This window comes from Nycticebus coucang, chromosome X (genome assembly GCF_027406575.1).
Source record: "Nycticebus coucang isolate mNycCou1 chromosome X, mNycCou1.pri, whole genome shotgun sequence".
Taxonomy (NCBI): Eukaryota; Metazoa; Chordata; class Mammalia; order Primates; family Lorisidae; genus Nycticebus; species Nycticebus coucang.
This window is the reverse complement of record NC_069804.1, coordinates 85,081,063-85,102,164: the sequence shown is the minus strand read 5'-3', so window position 1 is coordinate 85,102,164 and position 21,102 is coordinate 85,081,063. Positions and strand designations below refer to the sequence as shown.

Here is a 21,102-nt window from a genome sequence, read left to right as displayed (position 1 = left end):
GAGGATCATATGGTCTTTGCATTTGCTTCTGTTTATATGGTGAATTATATTTATGGACTTTAGTATGTGAAACCAGCCTTCCATCCTGGGATAAAGCCTACTTCATCATGATGTATACTTTTTAAGGTGTATCTGTAATCTATTGGCTAGCATTTTATTAAGAATTTTTGCATCAATATTCATTAGTGAAATTGGTCTGAAATTTTCCTTTGTAGTTGTGTCTTTTCCTGGTTTGGGTATCATGGTGATGTTTGCTTCATAGAATGTGTTGGGGAAGATTCCTTCCTTCTCAGTTTTTTGGAATAATCTCTGCAATATGGGTATAAGTTTTTATTTGAAGGTTTGATAGGATTCTGGTGTGAAGCCATCTGGAACAGGGCACTTTTTTATTGGGAGATTTTTTTATTGTTTCTTCAATCTCAGTGCTTTAAATTGGTCTGTTCAGGAGATCTCTTTCTTCTTGGTTAAGTCTAGGGAGTAGAGGTGATTATAGGTATTGATCCATTTCCTCCACATTATCAAATTTCTGGGCATAGAGTTTCTTATAGTATTCAGCGATAATCTCTTGTATCTCTGTGGCATCTGTTGTTAATTCCCCTTTACCGTTTCTTATTGAAATTATTAGAGATTTTACTTCTGTTTCCAGTTATTCTGGTCAAAGGTTTATTGATTTTATTTATTTATTTCCAAAATCCAACTTTTTGTTTTGTTAATTTTCTAAATGATTCTTTTGTTTAAATTTCATTAATCTCTAATTTAATTTTGGTTATTTCTTTTCTTCTCCTGGGTTTCAGATTATATTGTTCTTATTTTTCCATTTCCATAAGATGGTTAGTGAGTTTGTTGATGCTTTCTCTTTCTGCTTTTCAAATCTAGGTATCTAATGAAATTAATTTTCCTCTAAAGACTGTTTTTGTTGTATCCCACAAGTTTTGGTAACTTATGAATTCATTGTTGTTGTGTTTGAGGAATTTAGCAGTTTATTCCTTTATCTCTCCCTGAACACAATTGTCATTCAGCATAAGGTTGTTTAATTTCCATTTCTTTGTGTTGGGATGAACATTTTTCTTGGAGTTGAGTTCCACCTTTATTGCTTTGTGGTCTGAGAAGATACAAGGTATAATTTCTATTCTTTTAATTTTGCTGAGGTTTGATTTATATACTAAGACATGATCTATTTTGGAGTATGTTCCATGGGCTGACAAGAAAAATGTATATTCTTTATCTTTGGGATGGTGTTTTCTGTATATTAATATATTAATCCCATTTGTTCTAGGGTTACATTAAGTCCTTTGTACCTTTGTTTGATTTCTGTTTAAAAGAGCTGTCTAATTCTGTCAGTGGGGTGTTAATGTCCCCAGCTATTATGCTGTTATGGGATACCATATTGCTCAAGAAATCAAGGTCTGTATCATAAATCTGGGAGCATTTAAGATAGGTGCATAAATATTTAAAATTGAAATGTCTTCTTCTTGTATTATTCCCTTGAAAACCTCTGACTTTCTTGACATTAGCTGCTCTAAATCCACTTTTATGTGAAAATAAGATTGTGACCCCTCCTTCTTATTTCTATTTGCATAAAATACTGTTTTCCACCCCTTAACCCTGAGTCTTGATTTGTCCTTCAAGGCTAGGTATGTCTCCTGGAGACAACCTATGGATGGCTTGTGCTTTTTTCATCCAATCAACCAGCCTGTGCCTCTTCAGCTGGGAATTCAATCCCTTGACATTTATTGAATGAAATGATAAATATGAAAATCTATTCATCTTATTTTGTGAAAGTCCATTGTGTAGTTTTATCCTTTGCACCATTGTGGAAGCTAAGGTTTGACTTTTAGCTTCTGGGTATTTACTTTTCTGACCATCCATTCTGATGGTCAATACTGAGAATAGGTCTAAGTATTTCCTGTAGATCTGGTCTTGTGGCAAATTTCCTCAGTGTTTGCACATCCGCAAAAGATTTTATTTCTCCACCAATTTTGAAGCTATCATTTAGCAGGTACAGAATTCTAGGCTGAAAACTGTTTTGTTTAATAATGTTGAAGGTGGATTACCATGGTCATCTGGCTTGGAAAGTGCCAGTTGAAAACTCTGCTGTCATCCTAATGGCTCTGCTCCTGTAGGTCAGTTAGCACTTACTCCTGGCTGCTTGCAGAATTTTCTCTTTCATCTTAACTTTGGACAGGTTCATCACAATGTGTCTTGGAGAAGCTTTGTTTGAGTTCAGATGACCCGGCATTTGATATCCATCTGAAAGGAGTGTGTCGGGATCTTTAGTAAAACTTGGGAAGTTTTCATTTATAATATTCTCCAGTAGGACTTCCATTCCTTTGGGACAATCTTCTTCCCCTTCAGCAATCCCTATTATTCCTATGCTGGAAGGCTTCATGAAGTCTTTTAGTTCTCTAAGTAACAATTTTTTTCTCTCTCTCTCTCTTCTTTTCTGCCTTTTTCGCTCCTTTTTAACAACCTGGGTTAACTAGAAAACTTTATCCTCTCACTTTGAGGTTCTTTCTTCTCCATAATCTAACCTGTTTTTGATACTTTCTACTGCATCTTTACATCCCTGATTGTCTCCTTCATTTTCTTAAGCTCTGCCATATCCTTCTATGTTCTATGTTCTATGTTCTCTTGTCCATGTTTTGCTTTTGTCTGTTCATTTTCTCATCCATTCCCTTTATTGTCTTTATCATCCATATGTTAAATTCCCTTTCTGTTAAATCAATAAAGTATAAGTGGAGTCTTCTGTAGTAGCTGTTTTATGATCCCTAGGGGGCGTTGCTCTGTTTTGGTTTTTCATGTTGCCCAGATTTTTCTATTGCTTCCTCTTCATGTATGCCTTCTTCTTGTTCACCTCTGTACCCTCCTTTTTTCTTCTTGCTTCCTCCTTTGCTTTAAATTACCTTGTCTCAGAGCTTAGGTGTTAAAAGTGGCCTCTTGGTATAAGGCCAAATGAATGAAAATGGAAAAGAGTGAGCAGGGAAAAAACAGGAGGCAAATAAAAATGAAAAAAAAAGAAGACAAAAAGAAAAACAAAGAGAAAAGGAAGGGAGGAGGCTGAACCTTTCCCAGAGTGGGAGCAAGAGCGGGCATGAGCTAAGGTGAAATGATTTCAGAATGACTACTATCTTGACTTACACTTTAAAAAATCTTCCTATTGCATCAAAATGGACCCTCAGATTTCCTGTAACAGGTCCGAGCTGTTCCTCCCGGCTTTGAGCTGCCCCAGCTGGCCAGACGAAATCAAAGAAGACCTTAGCCAAACCCAATGTAAGGAATATAGTGGTGGTGGACGGTGTCCGGACTCCATTTTTGCTGTCAGGCACTTCGTACAAAGACCTGATGCCACATGATTTGGCTAGAGTAGCTCTAACAGGGCTGTTGCAGCAGACCAGTGTCCCAAAGGAAATTGTTGATTATATCATCTTTGGCACAGTTATTCAAGAAGTGAAAACAAGCAACATAGCTAGAGAGGGTGCCCTCGGAGCTGGCTTCTCTGACAAGACTCCCGCTCACACTGTAACCATGGCTTGTATCTCTGCCAACCAAGCCATGACCACAGGTGTTGGCTTGATTGCTTCTGGCCAGTGTGATGTGATTGTGGCAGGTGGTGTAGAGTTAATGTCTGATGTCCCTATTCATCATTCAAGGAAAATGAGGAAAATGATGCTTGATCTCAATAAGGCCAAGACTCTGGGCCAGCGACTGTCTTTAATCTCTAAATTCAGACTGAATTTTCTCTCACCTGAGCTCCCTGCAGTGCCTGAATTCTCTACCAGTGAGACCATGGGCCACTCTGCAGACCAACTGGCTGCTGCCTTTGCTGTTTCTCGCCTGGAACAGGATGAATATGCACTGCGCTCTCACAGTCTGGCCAAGAAGGCACAAGGTGAAGGACTCCTTTCTGATATTATACTTGTCAGAGTGCCAGGAAAAGATACAGTTACCAAAGACAACGGCATCCGTCCTTCCTCACTGGAGCAGATGGCCAAATTAAAACCTGCATTCATCAAGCCCTATGGCACCGTGACAGGTGCAAATTCTTCTTTCCTGACTGATGGGGCATCTGCAATGCTGATTATGGCAGAGGAAAAAGCTCTGGCCATGGGCTATAAACCGAAGGCTTATTTGAGGGATTTTGTGTATGTATCTCAGGATCCAAAAGATCAACTTTTACTTGGACCAACATATGCTACTCCCAAAGTTCTAGAAAAGGCAGGACTAACCATGAATGATATTGATGTTTTTGAATTTCATGAAGCTTTCTCAGGTCAAATTTTGGCTAATTTTAAAGCCATGGATTCTGATTGGTTTGCACAAAACTACATGGGTAGAAAAAACAAGGTTGGATTGCCTCCTTTGGAGAAGTTCAATAATTGGGGTGGATCTTTGTCCCTGGGAAACCCATTTGGAGCCACTGGCTGTCAGTTGGTCATGGCATCTGCCAACAGATTACGGAAGGAAGGAGGCCAGTATGCCTTAGTGGCTGCCTGTGCAGCCGGAGGGCAGGGCCATGCTATGATAGTGGAGGCTTATCCAAAATAATGGATCCAGAAGAGGTGACCTGAAGTTTCTGTGCAACACTCATACTAGGCAATGCCATTTCAATGCATTACTAAATGACATCTGTAGTTCCTAGCTCCTCTTAGAAAAACAGTTCTGTAGCCTTCTGTTGAATACTTTGCAAATTAAGCCTTACCAGTATTCTAAGCTTTTCAATAATCATAGATTTCTGCTCTTTCAGGAATTTCTAAGTCACCAGAATCTCATACAGATATGTGTAATAGTTGGTTTTGGTCTCTATTATCAGTAAACACTAAATGAGTGGTTGCAGTTAGGAAAGAGATTAGCTGAGATTTGGAATCATCTTTGTAACTTTTGCATATTACACCTGTTCCTATCTGTGTTGTAAAGATCAGTGTTTTCCATAAGATACAAACCAATGTGCCTAAATTAACAATTAAGGAAAAATTATTCAGAATCTAAATGTCACTGAAATCTATACTACATGTTTAGATACATAAATATCATGGTGGTCAACCTCAATAAAGTGGAGATGTATTGGGGAAAAAAAAGAAAAGAAAAAAGGAAGGGAATGAAAGAAAATAATTGAAGAACAGGAGATATGGAGGACAGGAAGAGAAAACGAGAGTGATAGGAGAAATGGTATTGATTAGCACAGTGCTAAGGCCATGCCTGTAACTAAAGGTTTTTGAGGGGCTGGGCCAAGTGGGGTCCTGAAGCTCCTTACCAGCCTGAGCAAAGCCAGACTCTAACTCTGCCAAAAATAGGAAGAGAAAGGAAAGGGCAAAAACAAACAAACAAACCAAAAAAAGAATGATAAAATAAATAAAAATGAAAAAGACAATGAAAAAATTCTGCAGTGTGGACTTGCTAATACTGTCTTCCCAGATCCAAAGGTAAAGGGCTCCCTAGACCATGATCTCTTGGTCTCCTTGAGCCAGACTGTTGCTGTGACCTTTCAGCTAACCCAAAGCCATGCCACCCCAGCACTTAGAGAAAAAAGAAAATAATAATAATAATATGATAAGAATGGATGAAGAAAATTATACATAGAGTTAAATCAAATAAAGGAGAGAGTGGGAAGATGAAGAAGGAAAGAAAGAAGAAAGACCAAAAAAGAAGGGATATCTTAGATGTTGTATGAGAAATTTATATGGGAAAAATGAGAAAACTAGAGTAGTATCTATCAAAAGAGAGAAAGGAGTGGAGAAAAATAGAGGAAATAAATGAGCCTGAAATACCATAACCAAAAATACAAGAGCCCTTGCTCTTGATGAAAGTAAAAATGGAAGATAAAAATAGAACCAACCAAACAAAACAAAAACACAACACAACACAACACAACACAACAAATAAAGCTCTAATAGTCAGAAACAGCAGAAAACTTAGCAACAATGAAAAGAAAAAATAATTCAAAAAATACATATTTATGTATTTTTCAATTATTTCATTATATATATGTATATGTATAGTGGACAGGACCACTTTAATAGAAATATACATATGCTGCTATATATTGCCAGTACACCAGGTGGCACTGTGCTTTTAGATGACAGAGAGCACAGGTGGCAACCTCTCTCTTGTTTCCAGGCATGGCCCTGGTTCCTAATTTAGCTGCTCTCAGTGATCATCTGATTGTTTCCTTAGCATTCAGTCCCCACCAAGTTGAGATCTTAAAGCTCTCCAGAATCCTTCAGAGGCAGATCTCACAGCTCCTCTTGGCAACAGTTCCTGGGGGATGCAGGAGCCACTCTGCCTGCCCCAAGAGTGGAATTCTGATCCAGGTAGGCAGAACAGAGATGGCCATGCTTTAGGCCCACCCTCACAACCTTCTCATGACCTTCCCACTGTGGCAGTCCCTGGCAGCTGGGACTTGCCTCATCAGCCACAAAACCAATGGTAAAGTCACTCCACCCAGTATTAAAATCTGGTTGCTGTATACTGTTACAGTCTGCCCACTCTTCCAAGCTTTCCACTCAAGGCAGGGCTTCCCTTGAAAACCAAAAACCAAAAACTGCAGAAAGGCTTCCTCCCATCCCTGGATCTCTACGTGGGGGCCCACTATTCCTGCCAGCTCCCAGTCACTTGCCTACTGACTCAGACATCCACTACTCCAGATCATACTCTGCCTCCTGCTCACCACCACCTCACTGTGCTCCCTGAGCTACAACTTCAGGTAAGGTCCCCACACCAAATAAGGCTGGGCTCTCCTTTTTTCCCCAGTCATACTAGGATTGCTCAGGCAAACAATCCTTCTGGTCTGTGATCATGCTCTGCCCCCCAAGTTGGACGAACTTTAAAAAACAATGTACTGATGTTGACTGTGCAACATCATTTACTTTTAAGAAGTAAGATGGTTAAGTCAATGCAAAATGTTAAATGATTTTATGATTTGAAACATGTTATCAAGTCATTTATAGTATCACAAGCCAAATTTGTGCCAGAACTTGATGATGAAAACTGGTTTACAGATTTAGTGGATTTTTAAGTTTTTAGTGGACCTTACCTGAAGTTGGGCTGAGTACATTGGGTACTTTTTCTTCCATTCTTGAGATACTTTACTAAGAAGAATATGTTCCAGCTCCATCCATGTAAACATGAAAGAGGTAAAGTCTCCATCTTTCTTTAAGGCTGCATAATATTCCATGGTGTACATATACCACAATTTATTAATCCATTCGTGGATTGATGGGCACTTGGGCTTCTTCCATGGCTTTGCAATTATGAATTGGGCTGCAATAAACATTCTGGTACAAATATCTTTGTTATGATGTGATTTTTGGTCTACTGGGTATGCCCAGTAGAGGGATTACAGGATTGAATGGCAGATCTATTTTTAGATCTCTAAGTGTTCTCCATATCTCTTTCCAAAAGGAATGTATTAATTTGCATTCCCACCAGCAGTGCAAAAGTGTTCCCTTTTCTCCACATCCGCGCCAACATCTCTGGTCTTGGGATTTTGTGAGATAGGCTAGTCTCACTGGAGTTAGATGGTATCTCAAAGTAGTTTTGATTTGCATTTCTCTGATGATTAAAGATGATGAGCATTTTTTCATATGTCTGAAGGCTACGCGCCTGTCTTCTTCAGAGAAGTTTCTCTTCAAATCCCTTGCCCAGCCTGCGATGGGATCCCTTGTTCTATTCTTGCTAATGTGTTTTAGTTCTCTGTGGATTCTGGTTATTAAACCTTTGTTGGAGACATAACCTGCAAATATCTTCTCCCATTCTGAGGGCTGTTTGCTTGCTTTACTTACTGTGTTCTTGGCTGTGCACAAGCTTTTTAGATTGACCAAGTCCCAGTAGTGTATTTTTGAAGCTACTTCAATTGCCTGGGGGGTCCTCCTCATAAAATACTTGCCCAGACCAATTTCTTCAAGGATTTTCCCTGCACTCTCCTCTAGTATTTTTATAGTTTCATGTCTTAAGTTTAAATCTTTTATCCAGTGAGAGTCTATCTTAGTTAATGGTGAAAGGTGTGGGTCCAGTTTCAGTCTTCTACAGGTTGCCAGCCAGTTCACCCAGCACCATTTGTTAAATAGGGAATCTTTTCCCCATTGAATGTTTTTAATTGGCTTGTCAAAGATTATATAATGGTAAGTAGCTGGATTCATCTCTTGGTTCTCTATTCTGTTCCAGACATCTACTTCTCTGTTTTTGTTCCAATACCATGCTGTTTTGATCACTACCGATTTGTAGTATAGTCTGAGATCTGGTAGCGCAATTCTTCCTGCTTTGTTTTTATTTCTGAGTAATGTCTTGGCTATTCAAGGTTTTTTCTGATTCCATATAAAACAAAGTATTGTTTTTTCAAGATCTTTAAAGTACGACAGTGGAGCTTTAATAGGGATTGCATTGAAATTATATATTGCTTTAGGTAGTATGGACATTTTAACAATGTTGATTCTTCCCAGCCATGAGCATGGTATGTTTTTCCATTTGTTAATATTTTCAGCTATTTCTTTTCTTAGAGTTTCATCGTTCTCTTTATATAGATCTTTCACATCCTTTGTTAGATAACCTCCCAAATATTTCATCTTCTTTGGCACTACTGTGAATGGGATAGAGTCTGTAACTGTTTTTTCAACTTGACTATTGTTGGTATATATAAAGGCTACCGATTTATGAATGTTGATTTTGTAACCTGAGATGCTGCTGTATTCCTTGATCACTTCTAAGAGTTTTGTAGTAGAGTTCCTAGTGTTTTCCAGATATACTATCATATCATCTGCAAAGAGCGAAAGTTTGATCTCTTCTGACCCTATATGGATACCCTTGATCGCCTTTTCTTCCCTAATTGCGGTGGCTAAAACTTCCATTACAATGTTAAAAAGCAATGGAGACAATGGGCATCCTTGTGTGGTTCCTGATCTGAGTGGAAATGATTCCAATTTAACTCAATTAAATTATCAGAAATATGAAAATCTGAAGGAAATTGACTGATACTTGGAAGCAGGTCACCTTCCAAGACTTAGCCAGAATCAAGTGGAAATGTTGAATAGGCCCATATCAAGTTCGGAAATAGCATGAACCATACAAAACCTCCCTAAAAAGTAAAGCCCGGGACCAGATGGTTTCACGTCAGAATTCTACCAAACTTTTAAAAAGGAATTAGTACCTATATTACTCAACCTGTTCCAAAAGGTAGAAAAATAAGGAAGACTACCTAACATGTTCTATGAAGCAAACATCACCCTGATTCCCAAACCAGGAAAAGACCCAACAAGAAAAGAAAATTATAGACTGATATTACTAATGAATATAAATGCAAAAATATTCAACAAGATTCTAACCAACAGAATCCAGCAACACATCAAACAAATTATACATCATGACCAAGTCGGTTTTATCCCAGGGTCTCAAGGCTGGTTCAATATATGTAAATCTATAAATGTAATCCAGCACATAAACAAATTAAAAAACAAAGACCATATGATTCTCTCAATTGATGCAGAAAAAGCTTTTGATAATATCCAGCATCCCTTCATGATCAAAACACTTAAGAAGATTGGATAGAAGGGACATTTCTTAAACTAACAGAGACCATCTACAGCAAACCCACAGCCAATATCATATTGTATGGAGTTAACAGACTTTTATAGGTCCTATTTTCCCACAGCCAGGTATCCCTGCTTCATAATCACATCTTATTCATGTCATCACCTTTTTGCAGCACCTACATCTGTGAGCAAATATTTTCAAGAATGAAGCACACTAAGGGTAAAATTAGAAAGAAAATATCTTATGAGAACTCACTGACAACTGCAACTATTTCCATCAAACCAAATATTGCTGCAGTTTTTTTCTAAAATACACTGTCAAATATCCCACTTTTCTTTTACTTTTATAATAAGAAATATAAAAACAACCCAAATATCCATCAACCCATGAATGGATTAATCCTCTGTGATATATATATATATACCATAGAATGCTATTCAGGCTTTTAAAAAAATGAAGATTTTACATCTTTTGTATTTACCTGGATAGATTTGAAGAACATACTCTAAAGTATCAGAAGAATGGAAAAGCAAGCATCAGATGTACTCAATGCTAATATGAAACTAGTAGATGAACAACTACAGGCACACACAAGAGAAAAATAAATAAATTTGAGAAGAGGGGAGGGCAGAGGGGGTTCAGTAAGCTCTCAGCTAAAGGGTACAATGTTGGGGGATATGGAATACCTGCTAGGTGAAAGGCTAAACTACAAATCAGATTTTACCTGACAAATACAAAAAAATTTACCTAATCCTATATACTCTTATATTAATTTGAAAAAAAGAAAAAAACTAAAGACATTTTATTACTAGATATATATTTTCTATATTAGTAATTGCAAATTTTGGACCTCCTCAACAAATTTAAAATACCTCTGAATGGATCACTGCATAATTAGTATTATTACATGAGAATTTTTTTGCTTACCTATGGTAGTGGATATTTCAAAAATTATACATAGACTTTTGTTATTTTTGCTCATCAGCTTTTGTTAGTGTTTGTGTGTTTAATGTGTGGCGCATGAAAACTCTTCTCCTTCCAATGTGGCCCAACAAAGCCCAAACATTGGACATTACATGATGTTTTAAAGTATAGATATATTGTGGAATAGCTAAATCTAACATATGCATTACCTCACATAGTTATTATTTTGGTGGTAAGAACACTTAACATACACTTTCTTAGCATTTTTAAGAACAGCATGAATGCCATAAGTGATGCCTTAGACTTCTTTAGCATCTTAAATGACCTGGTATAATGCTAAACATAGATTAGCTGTAGTTTGTATCACTTAAACATAGATTATTCTCTCCAGTTAAGAAGTGATACCTTTCACTGCACAAAGAACTGCACAAGAGTGCAGAAATAATTTCTGACTGAATAATTCTTCTCCAGATACTTCTCAACACATTACATTCTACCTTTGAAAAAGGACTAGATGTTATTCTGATGCATAGCCTGGGGTGTAAGCCAGAAGTACATATGTTGTATTTGTGTTCTACATTAGAGTTTTCAAAGCACTTTCTTATCCATGACCTCACTGATCCTTAAGACCACTCAGTGTGGTAAAGTAGGGGAGGTATATAGATCTGTTTTATATTTGAGGAACATTTAGAAGTCTCAGATACATAATATTAAGTGTCAGACTCAGGGCTTGAAATCAGGTTTTCTGTCTCCTTGACTCTCTGATCAGTCTTTTCCACACCCAGAAAAATTTTACATGTCCCAATGTAAAGATGGCAATGATAAGAATAGGAACAAACAGTAATTAATAATAATAATAATAATTTGACAGGATGTAAAATGTTAGCCTATAGCTTTTCCTGAATTTCACAAAGAGAGCCTAAAGATCAAGAAAATTAAATGTCTAATATATTGCTGTCAGGGTGGACTAAATTCTTCTGTAAAACAAACAACCCGCAAACATGAATAGTTTTTTTTTGTTGTTTTTTTTTTTTTTATTAAATCATAGCTGTGTACATTAGTATGATCATGGGGTACCATACACTTGGTTCATAGACCGTTTGACACATTTTCATCACACTAGTTAACATAGCTTTCGTGGTATTTTCTTAGTTATTTTGCTAAGACTTTTACATTATAGTTTGACATACAAAAGTATATATTCTCTTTCACACATTACAATGCATATCAGCTTGTGGGCTCTACTCAATACTTTTGTTTATGGCCACTGAAACAGTGGTTGTTAAAGCTTCTGGCTAAAAGCTTTTTGTTCACATCTAATTGGACAAAACAAGTCACATAAGCCTTATCTGACCTCATGCTAAGCAGAGATGTGCAATCCTATTCTATGCTAAAAGGGAGAAAAGATGTAAAAAAATGGTGAAAAACATGAGTGCCTATTACCACCACCCAGAAATCTTGTTAAGTGAAGTGCCATACAACCCACAAAGACCTAATCAGGGATCTATGAAACAGAATTAACCCATCACCCAACTCTTATCTATGGAGCTGAGGTTGGGGAGCCTTAGTTGGAGGATTTCTTTGGAGAACTATTGGCGCACTGTGTATTTCCTCTCTCTGCCTCTTGGGGGAGATCAGATAGGATACTTTCCCTCACCTCAGGCCAAGTGAAAGGGGATTCAAGAGGTGGGTCATTTGCATAAGAAGTGCTCCCTGGAGTTGGAAAACATAAGACCAGAATTTAATTCACACCTGGGAAGACAAGAGTTGCAGGGCCATAGTTGCACTGCCTGTTCTATACCAAAGTCATGGAGAGAGACCAGCAACTCTTCTGAAGAGCAAGCCAATAGGATGTGCTTTTCTGGGTAAGACACGTTGTTCAGGAGTTGTGGAATTAAACAGGGATCATTTTTTAAAAGTAACGATGAAATGACTGCAAAAGAGCATTTGTGTAGTATGTACTAAAGCTGAGAGAGGGGATAAAAAGTGAGCTGCCTAATAAGTATCATCACCATTAAGGGACTTAGAGATCCGCAGTGAAAGGCTCTCCAAGAATGCACAAAAGTGACCCTTGAGAGATAAAAATAACCAATCAACAAGCTGTTTGACAAGCTTCATACTAAGCTCCTTACATATATCAGTTAATTTCTCAAATTTTATGAAGTCAGTTCTGTTATTATCGCTATTCTACTGACGTTGAAACTGAGGCATAGAGAAATTAAGTAAATGGCCCAAGGACAAATAGATAATAAGTGACAGAGCCTGAAATGAACTAAGCTTGTTCAATTCCATAGCTTAACACTGACTTATCTAGTCATACTTTCTGCCTTCTATGAGGATGGCCTATGTGTGTCACCAATTGAAAGTTCAGAGTTTTGAACAGATTCAGTTTGACCAGGTGACCTGACTTTAACCAAGTTTATTTGTAAATATGAATCAAAAGTCAGGCCAGGGAATTAAGAAACATACATTTTATTTTTTTTATTTTTTTATTAAATCATATACACATAGGTTGACCACACCTATAGGGCATATTTCACGAAACATACATTTTTATGAGGCTATGTTACCTATTATAGTGTGATATTATGAAAATTATTTTCTTATTACCTTTCACCAGAAAATGAAAAAAAAAGTCTTGCAAGAAACAGCACAGACCTTTGTAAATTATAGTTGACTTGGATTTAAATGAGTTATTTTAAAGTAAAATAAGACAGATTACATTAAGTCCTGAAGTATTTAGTTAGACATAGACCTAAAGAGTTACAACCACACACACACACACAACACACACACAAATACCCATATGTGACAAAATGTACAAGATGCATGTTATAATGTGCAGTTTCTCATTCATTTTATGACCACAATTATCAAATGCATGCTCCATACTGCCCCACTTTATTCTTAGCAATCCACCACATGCCTTTAATAAACTGTTTCTCCCTTTCTCCACTGTAACTATTTCACTCTGTCTTCTCTTCTCAAATGTCACCCTCCCCATCCATTAACCCTCTCAACTCATGAACACAACCTCAGAGACTTGTGGAACAATAATACAATACCCAATATTTATATTATCACAGTCTCACAGAGGAGAGAAAGAGAGTGGGACAAACCATTTTCCAGTACTGAAATATGCGTTAGTTTCCTACAGCTGGTATAATAAAATCCCACAAACTGTGTGTCTTAAAACAACAAAAACGTATTATTTCCTAGTTCTGAAGGCTGGAAGTCCAAAATCAAGGAGTTGGCAGAGTCATACTCCCTATGAAACCAGTAAGGGATTGTCTTTCTCTGCCTCTTCCTATCTACTGGTGGTTTGCTGGCAATCTTTGGTATTTCGTGGGTTATAATTGCAATCTCTGAAGTTAAAACATCATGTGGCATTTTCCCTGTATATGTGTGTGTGTCTGTTTCTGTCTCTGTGTCATTTATCCTCTTCTTATAAGGACACCAGTCATATTGGATTGAGGGTCAAGCCTATTCCAGTATGACCTCATTTGCAATGACTCTATTTTATTTTATTTATCTATTTCCAAATAAGGTCACATTGTGATGTACTGGGAGTTAGTATTTCAACATTTGGGAACAAGGACACAAGTAAACTTACAACATGTATGATGATTGAAACAAAAAAAAATTACAACTCCATCTGATACTCAAGACAACAATATTTAAAATAAGAAAGGCAAAGAAATCTAAATGGAAGCTAAACTTCTGCATTTCAGGCAAAGTAGTAGAGCTTTGATACCAGAAGGCTGAAAGAAGTCATATAAGTATATTGTGATACCTAGAGCAACCACCAAGAAGGCTATACAAAGTATTATAATACACTCAAAAACACCATAAATATATCAGGATGAAATTGTGAAAATTTGTTAAGTATCCCACAGGAAGGCAAGAAAAGAGACTGAGGAACACAAAACAGTGAAAACAAACAATAAAATAGCAGACTGAAGCATTAACAAATAAATAATCACCTTAAATGCAAATGGTCTAAACACATTACTCAAAAATCAAACATTGATTAAGTAGATAAAAAAATACACACAATCTAACCATGTGCTGATTATAAGAAACTCATTTCAAATCCAATGATAGCAGTGGGTTAAAAGAAAAAGATGAAAAGAGATAGACTGAGCATTAATTTTAAAAAATAGCAGAAGTGGGTACAAAAATGTTAAAGTAGACTTCAGAGACAATAAATAACTTCATATATGGTAAAAGAATCAACCCATCAAAAAGACTTGATGATCCCAAAAGTGAACACATCAAATAAAATAATCCTCAAAATACATGAAGCAAAAATGTATAGAGCTGAAAGGAGAAATAGATAAATCCACAATTATAGTTAGACCTCAAAACTTCAACTCTTAGCAATTGACAGAACCATTACATAGAAAAACAGCAGAGATATAGAACTAATCACCACCATCAACAAACAGGATCTAGCTGGCATATATAGGAAACTCCACCACCAACAGAAGAATACAAATTTTAAGCACTCATGAAATGTTCATCAAGATACACTATGTCCGGGCTGTTTCCTCTGGACAATGGTGGCCGAGGAACAGCTTTCTGGCAAATGGGCAATGTGAGTTCAGGGAGATAAGACTCCAGGCATTTCTGGCTGGTGGGATCTGCCTATAATCATCCCTTTGAGGATACAGGGAGTCAGCGAGAGACTTCTGAATCCCAAAAGGAGGACAAAAACAGTGGAAAACTGGCAACTGGTTGCATGTGTTCAATCCATCTAATCCCGCCAGGAGCTGTAAGTACAGGAGCAGTGAGACTGCACACCAGAAAGGCCTTACCTGTGAACTGTTTTGGTGTTTCTGGACTTGGTACTCAGTTGAACTGCCTTGGGGAGAGCTTGGGCAGGAGTGTGGAGAACTTTGGGTGTTGTCTAGGGCCCCAGACTGAGGCGCTGAGCCAGACAGAGCTAATAATATTCACCTCTGGGCCACAGGGAGCCATTGAGAGAGAAATGCCCCCAGCAAGCTCCACCCTCAGGGTCGCAGAGCAAGGATGATGCAGGAGCTAGTAACCTAGGGACTGAGCAGCCTAAAGGCGGGGACTAAGCTTAACCCTCAGGGGCAGAGTGAGACCCATTTTGGCATACTGGGCAAGTGGATAGCCACTTCAGCAGTGATCCCAGATACAAGCACTTTCCTGGGAAAGCTTCTGCTTAGCCACGTTTAGAAGTTTAAAGTGCCTTTTAAAAGGGCTGAAGAGAGATTTAGGGTGTACACCTGTGGGGGTTGAGAAATCAGCGGAGGCCTCCAGTCGTATCAGCATTGTGATTAAAATCTCATACCCCAGAAGACCACCTGTTGCCCAGACAATATCCAACAAGATATATATACTGCTCGTTTTTGTTTTTTTTTGTTGTTGTTAGTTTGTTTGGTTTTTGTTTACTTTGTTGTTGTTCTTTCATTTTTTAATTTCAACCTTTTCCATACAGATTTTTTCTATTCTTTTTTCTTTTTCTTTCTTTTCTTTCTCCATTTTTCTAGTTTAAATACAATTTCCCTTGCTGCCTTTTTCAATAATTATAACTTCATTTTTGCTAGAGTTTCTACCCCTAATATTTGGCTTTTCACCCAATTTTATCCCGTAAAGTTTTCTGTTTGCTTGTTTTGGTTTGATTTATAGCATTTTTTTAGTTTTTAATTTATTTATTTTTATTGTTAAATCATAGCTTTGTACATTGATTTATAGCATTTGTATCTTTCCACTCTACTTGGTGGAGGTGGGGTACTAATTAGAATCAGGATAGCAAAGAGCTGCTGACCTCAAGGGAAACATCCAACCAGGCACCCTCAGAGGTTGTTTTTTTTTTTTTAAGATTGTGTCAAAATACCTGACTGTACACCGATATTGCTCTGTATCCATCTTTCTGTGCCTCTATTCTTTTTGTCAATATTCCCTTTTAGCTCCCCTTTCTTTCTCTATTTTCTTTTCTATCCTTCTTTCTTTTTCTTTCTTTTATCCCTTCTTGCACTTCAACCTTCTTATCCTTCTAGTTCTGTACCAAAAGGACTCATAAAAACCTTAGTCCACAGGCAAGGGAACTTAAAGAGAAAGGGGAAGTGAAAGGAAAATTAGGGCAAGGAAACAGATAAAAGAAATCACTCATGAGGAAGAATCAGCAGAAAACTCCAGGCAACATGAAGAACCAGTCCAGAGCAACCCCTCCAAGGGACCATGAGGTAACAACTGTAGAGGATTCCACCTATAAAGAAATGTTAGGAATGACAGAAAGGGAATTTAGAATACACATGATGAAAACAATGAAAGAAATGTTGGAAACAATGAAGGAAATGGCTAATAAAGTGGAAAATAACCAAAAGGATATCCAAAAACAGAATCAAATGAGAGGTGAGCGATATGAAGAATATAGAAAGGATATAGCAGAGCTGAAGGAATTGAAGCAGTCAATTAGGGAACTTAAAGATGCAATGGAAAGTATCAGCAATAGGTTAGACCATGCAGAAGAAACAATTTCAGAGGTAGAGGACAAAGTTCTTCAGATAACTCAGATAGTTCAAGAGGCAGAAAAGAAGAGAGAGAAAGTAAAATGTTCATTATCAGAATTATGGAACTTTATGAAGGGTTCCAAAATACGAGTTATAGGAATCCCAAAAGGGGAAGAAGAATGCCCCAGAGGAATGGAAGCCATACTAGAGAATATTATAAAAGAAAATTTCCCAAATATCACCAAATATTCTGACACACTGCTTTCAGAGGGATATTGGACCCCAGGTCGCCTCAACTCTAACCGAGCTTCTCCAAGACACATTGCGACAAACCTGTACAAAGTCAAGACCAAAGAAAAGATTCTGCAAGCTGCCAGCAGTAAAAACCAGTTGATGTACAGGGGCAAATCCATCAGAGTGACTGCAGACTTCGCTAAATGAAACTTTCCAAGGAAGAAGACAGTGGTCGTCTACCTTTAATCTACTTAAACAGAACAATTTCCAGCCCAGAATTCTATACCCTGTTAAGCTAAGCTTCAAATCATTTACGGATATACAAACACTGAGGAAATTCACCACAATAAGAACAGCTCTACAAGAAATACTTTAACCTCTTCTACACACTGACCATCACAATGGATCAGCAGCAAAGTGAAAACTCAGATATTAAAGGACAGAACCTAATTTCCACACAATGCAAAAGATAAAACTAAGCAATGGACTCTCACAAAATAAGATGAATAGAATACTACCACACTTATCAATTATCTCAATAAATGTTAATGGCTTGAATTCCCCACTGAAGAGACATAGATTGGTTGACTGGATTAAAAAACATAAGTCTTCCACTTGCTGTCAGCAAGAAACACACCTGGCTTCAAAAGACAAATTAAAACTCCGAGTCAAGGGTTGGAAGACAATTTTTCAGGCAAATGGAATTCAGAAGAAAAGAGCAGTTGCAATCTTATTTTCAGATAAATGTGGATTTAAAGCAACTAAAGTCAAAAAAGACAAAGATGGTCACTTTATATTGGTCAAGGGAAAAATACAACAAGAAGACATTTCAATTCTAAATATTTATGCACCCAATTTAAATGTTCCCAGACTCTTGAAACAGCAGTTACTCAGTCTGAGCAATATGATATCCGATAATATCATAATTAACAGGGGACTTTAACACTCATCTTACAGAGCTGGACAGATCCTCTAAACAGAAATTAAACAAAGATATAAGAGATTTAAATGACACCCTAAAACAACCATGCTTGATAAATGCATATAGAACACTCTATCCCAAAGATAAAGAATATATGTTCTTCTCATCACCCCATGGAACATTCTCCAAAATTGATCATATCCTGGGACACAAAACAAATATCAACAGAATCAAAAGAATTGTAGCCGGCGTTGTGGCGGGCGCCTGTAGTCCCAGCTACTCGGGAGGCTGAGGCAAGAGAATTGCGTAAGCCCAAGAGTTAGAGGTTGCTGTGAGCCATGTGACGCCACGGCACTCTACCCGAGCGTGGTACAGTGAGACTCTGTCTCTACAAAAAAAAAAAAAAAAAACAAAAAAAAACAAAAATCAAAAGAATTGAAATTTTACCTTGTATATTATCAAACCATAAGGCACTAAGGGTGGAACTCAACTCTAACAAAAACGTTCAACCCCACAAAAAGACATGGAAATTACACAATCTTCTGTTGAATAAAGGATGGGTGCAGGAAGAAATAAAACAGGAAATCTTTAACTTCCTTGAGCATAACAACGATGAAGACACAGGCTACCAAAACCTGTGGGATACTGCAAAAGCAGTTTTGAGAGGAAAATATATCGCTTTAGATGCCTACATTCGAAAATCAGAAAGAGAGCGTATCAACAAACTCACAAGATATTATGGAATTAGAAAAAGAAGAACAATCTAAGCCTAAACCCAGTAGAAGAAAAGAAATATTCAAAATCAAGTCAGAGATCAATGAAATTGAAAACAAAAGAATCATTCAGAAAATTAATGAAACAAGGAGTTGTTTTTTTGAAAAAATTAATGAAATAGATGAACCATTGGCCAGAGTACCGAAAAATAGAAAAGTAAAATCTCTAGTAACCTCAATCAGAAATGATAAAGGGGAAATAACAACTGAACCCACAGAGATACAAGAGATCATCTATGAATACTACCAGAAACTATGCCAAGAAATTTGACAATGTGAAGGAAATGGATCAATATTTGGAATCACACCCTCTCCCTAGACTTGGCCAGGAAGAAATAGAGCCCCTAAGCAGATTAATTTCAAGCACTGAGATCAAAGAAACAATAAAAAAATCTTCCAACCAAAAAATGCCCTGGTCCAGATGGCTTCACACCAGAATTCTACCAAACTTTCAAGGAAGAGTTTATTCCTGTACTGCAGAAATTATTTCAAAAAATTGAGGAGGAAGGAATCTTCCCCCAACACATTCTATGAAGCAAACATCACCCTGATAACAAAACCAGGAAAAGATCCAACCAAAAACGAGAATTTCAGACCAATTTCACTCATGAATATAGATGCAAAAACTCTCAACAAAATCCTAGCCAATAGATTACAGCTTATCATTAAAAAAGTCATACATCAAGATCAAGTAAGTTTCACCTGCGGGATGCAAGGCTGGTTTAACAGACGTAAGTCCATAAACATTATCCACCATATTAACAGCGGCAAAAATAACGGTCATATGATCCTCTCAATAGATGCAGAAAAAGTATTCAATAAAATCCAGCATCCTTTTCTAATTAGAACACTGAAGAATATAGGCATAGGTGGCACATTTCTAAAACTGATTGAAGCTATCTATGACAAACACACAGCTAGTATTTTACTGAATGGAGTAAAACTGAAAGCTTTTCCTCTTAGAACTGGAACCAGACAAGGTTGTCCTCTGTCACCTTTACTATTCAACATAGTGCTAGAAGTTCTAGCCAATACAATTAGGCAAGACAAGGGAATAAAGCGAATTCAAATGGGAGCAGAGGAGGTCAAACTCTCCCTCTTTGCTAACGACATGATCTTATACTTATAGAATCCCAAAGACTCAACCACAAGATTTCTAGAAGTCGTCAAAAATTATACAGTAATGTTTCAGGATATAAAATCAATGTCCACAAGTCAGTAGGCTTTGTAAACACCAATAACAGTCAAGATGAGAAGCTAATTAAGGACACAACTCCCTTCACCATAGTTTTAAAGAAAATGCAATACTTAAGAATATACCTAAAGAAGGAGGCGAAGAACCTCTATAAAGAAAATTATGAAATCCTCAGAAAGGAAATAACAGGGTATATTAACAAATGGAAGAACATACCATGCTCATGGATGGGAATAATCAACATTGTTAAGATGTCTATACTTCCCAAAGCAATCTACTCATTCAATGCCATTCCTATTAATACCAACATCGTACTTTCAAGATTTGGAAAAAATGATTCTGCATTTTGTATGGAACCAGAAAAAAAACTGTATAGCTAAGGCAGTTCTTAGTAATAAAAATAAAAATAAATCATCAGCATACCAGATTTTAGGCTGTACTACAAAGCCATAGTGCTCAAGACAGCATGGTACTGGCACAAAAATAGAGACATAGACACTTGGAATTGAATAGAAAACCGGGAAATGAAACTAACATCTTACAACCACCTAATCTTTGATAAACCAAACAAGAACATACCTTGGGGGAAAGACTCCCTATTCAATAAATGGTGTTGGGAGAACTGGATATCTACATGTAAAAGACTGAAACTGGACCCACACCTTTCCCCACTCACAAAAATTGATTCAAGATGGATAAAGGACTTAAATTTAGGGCATGAAACAATAAACATACTAGACTGTTTATTGTGGCTCAATTTATAATCGCCAAAATGTGGAAACAGCCTAAATGCCCACCAACCCAGGAATGGATTAACAAGCTGTGGTATATGTATACCATGGAATACTATTCAGCCATTAAACAAATGGAGACTTTACAACCTTCATATTAGCCTGGATGGAACTGGAAGACATTATTCTTAGTAAAGCATCACAAGAATGTAGAAGTATGAATCCTATGTACTCAATTTTGTTATGAGGACTATTAATGAAAATTAAGGTCACAGTGGGGTGGGGGAAGGAGAGAGCAGAAGAGAGAAAGAAGGAGGGA

The 21,102-nt window shown here is 37.2% G+C and overlaps 1 pseudogene across 1 annotated transcript; it reads left to right on the top strand.

Annotated features, from left to right (window-relative positions):
• The first annotated feature begins 3,102 nt into the window (after positions 1-3,102).
• On the top strand, positions 3,103-5,040 carry LOC128578341 (trifunctional enzyme subunit beta, mitochondrial-like; annotated as a pseudogene). Its single transcript, XR_008377704.1, has one exon. The product of XR_008377704.1 is annotated as a trifunctional enzyme subunit beta, mitochondrial-like (transcript).
• Positions 5,041-21,102: the final 16,062 nt, after the last annotated feature.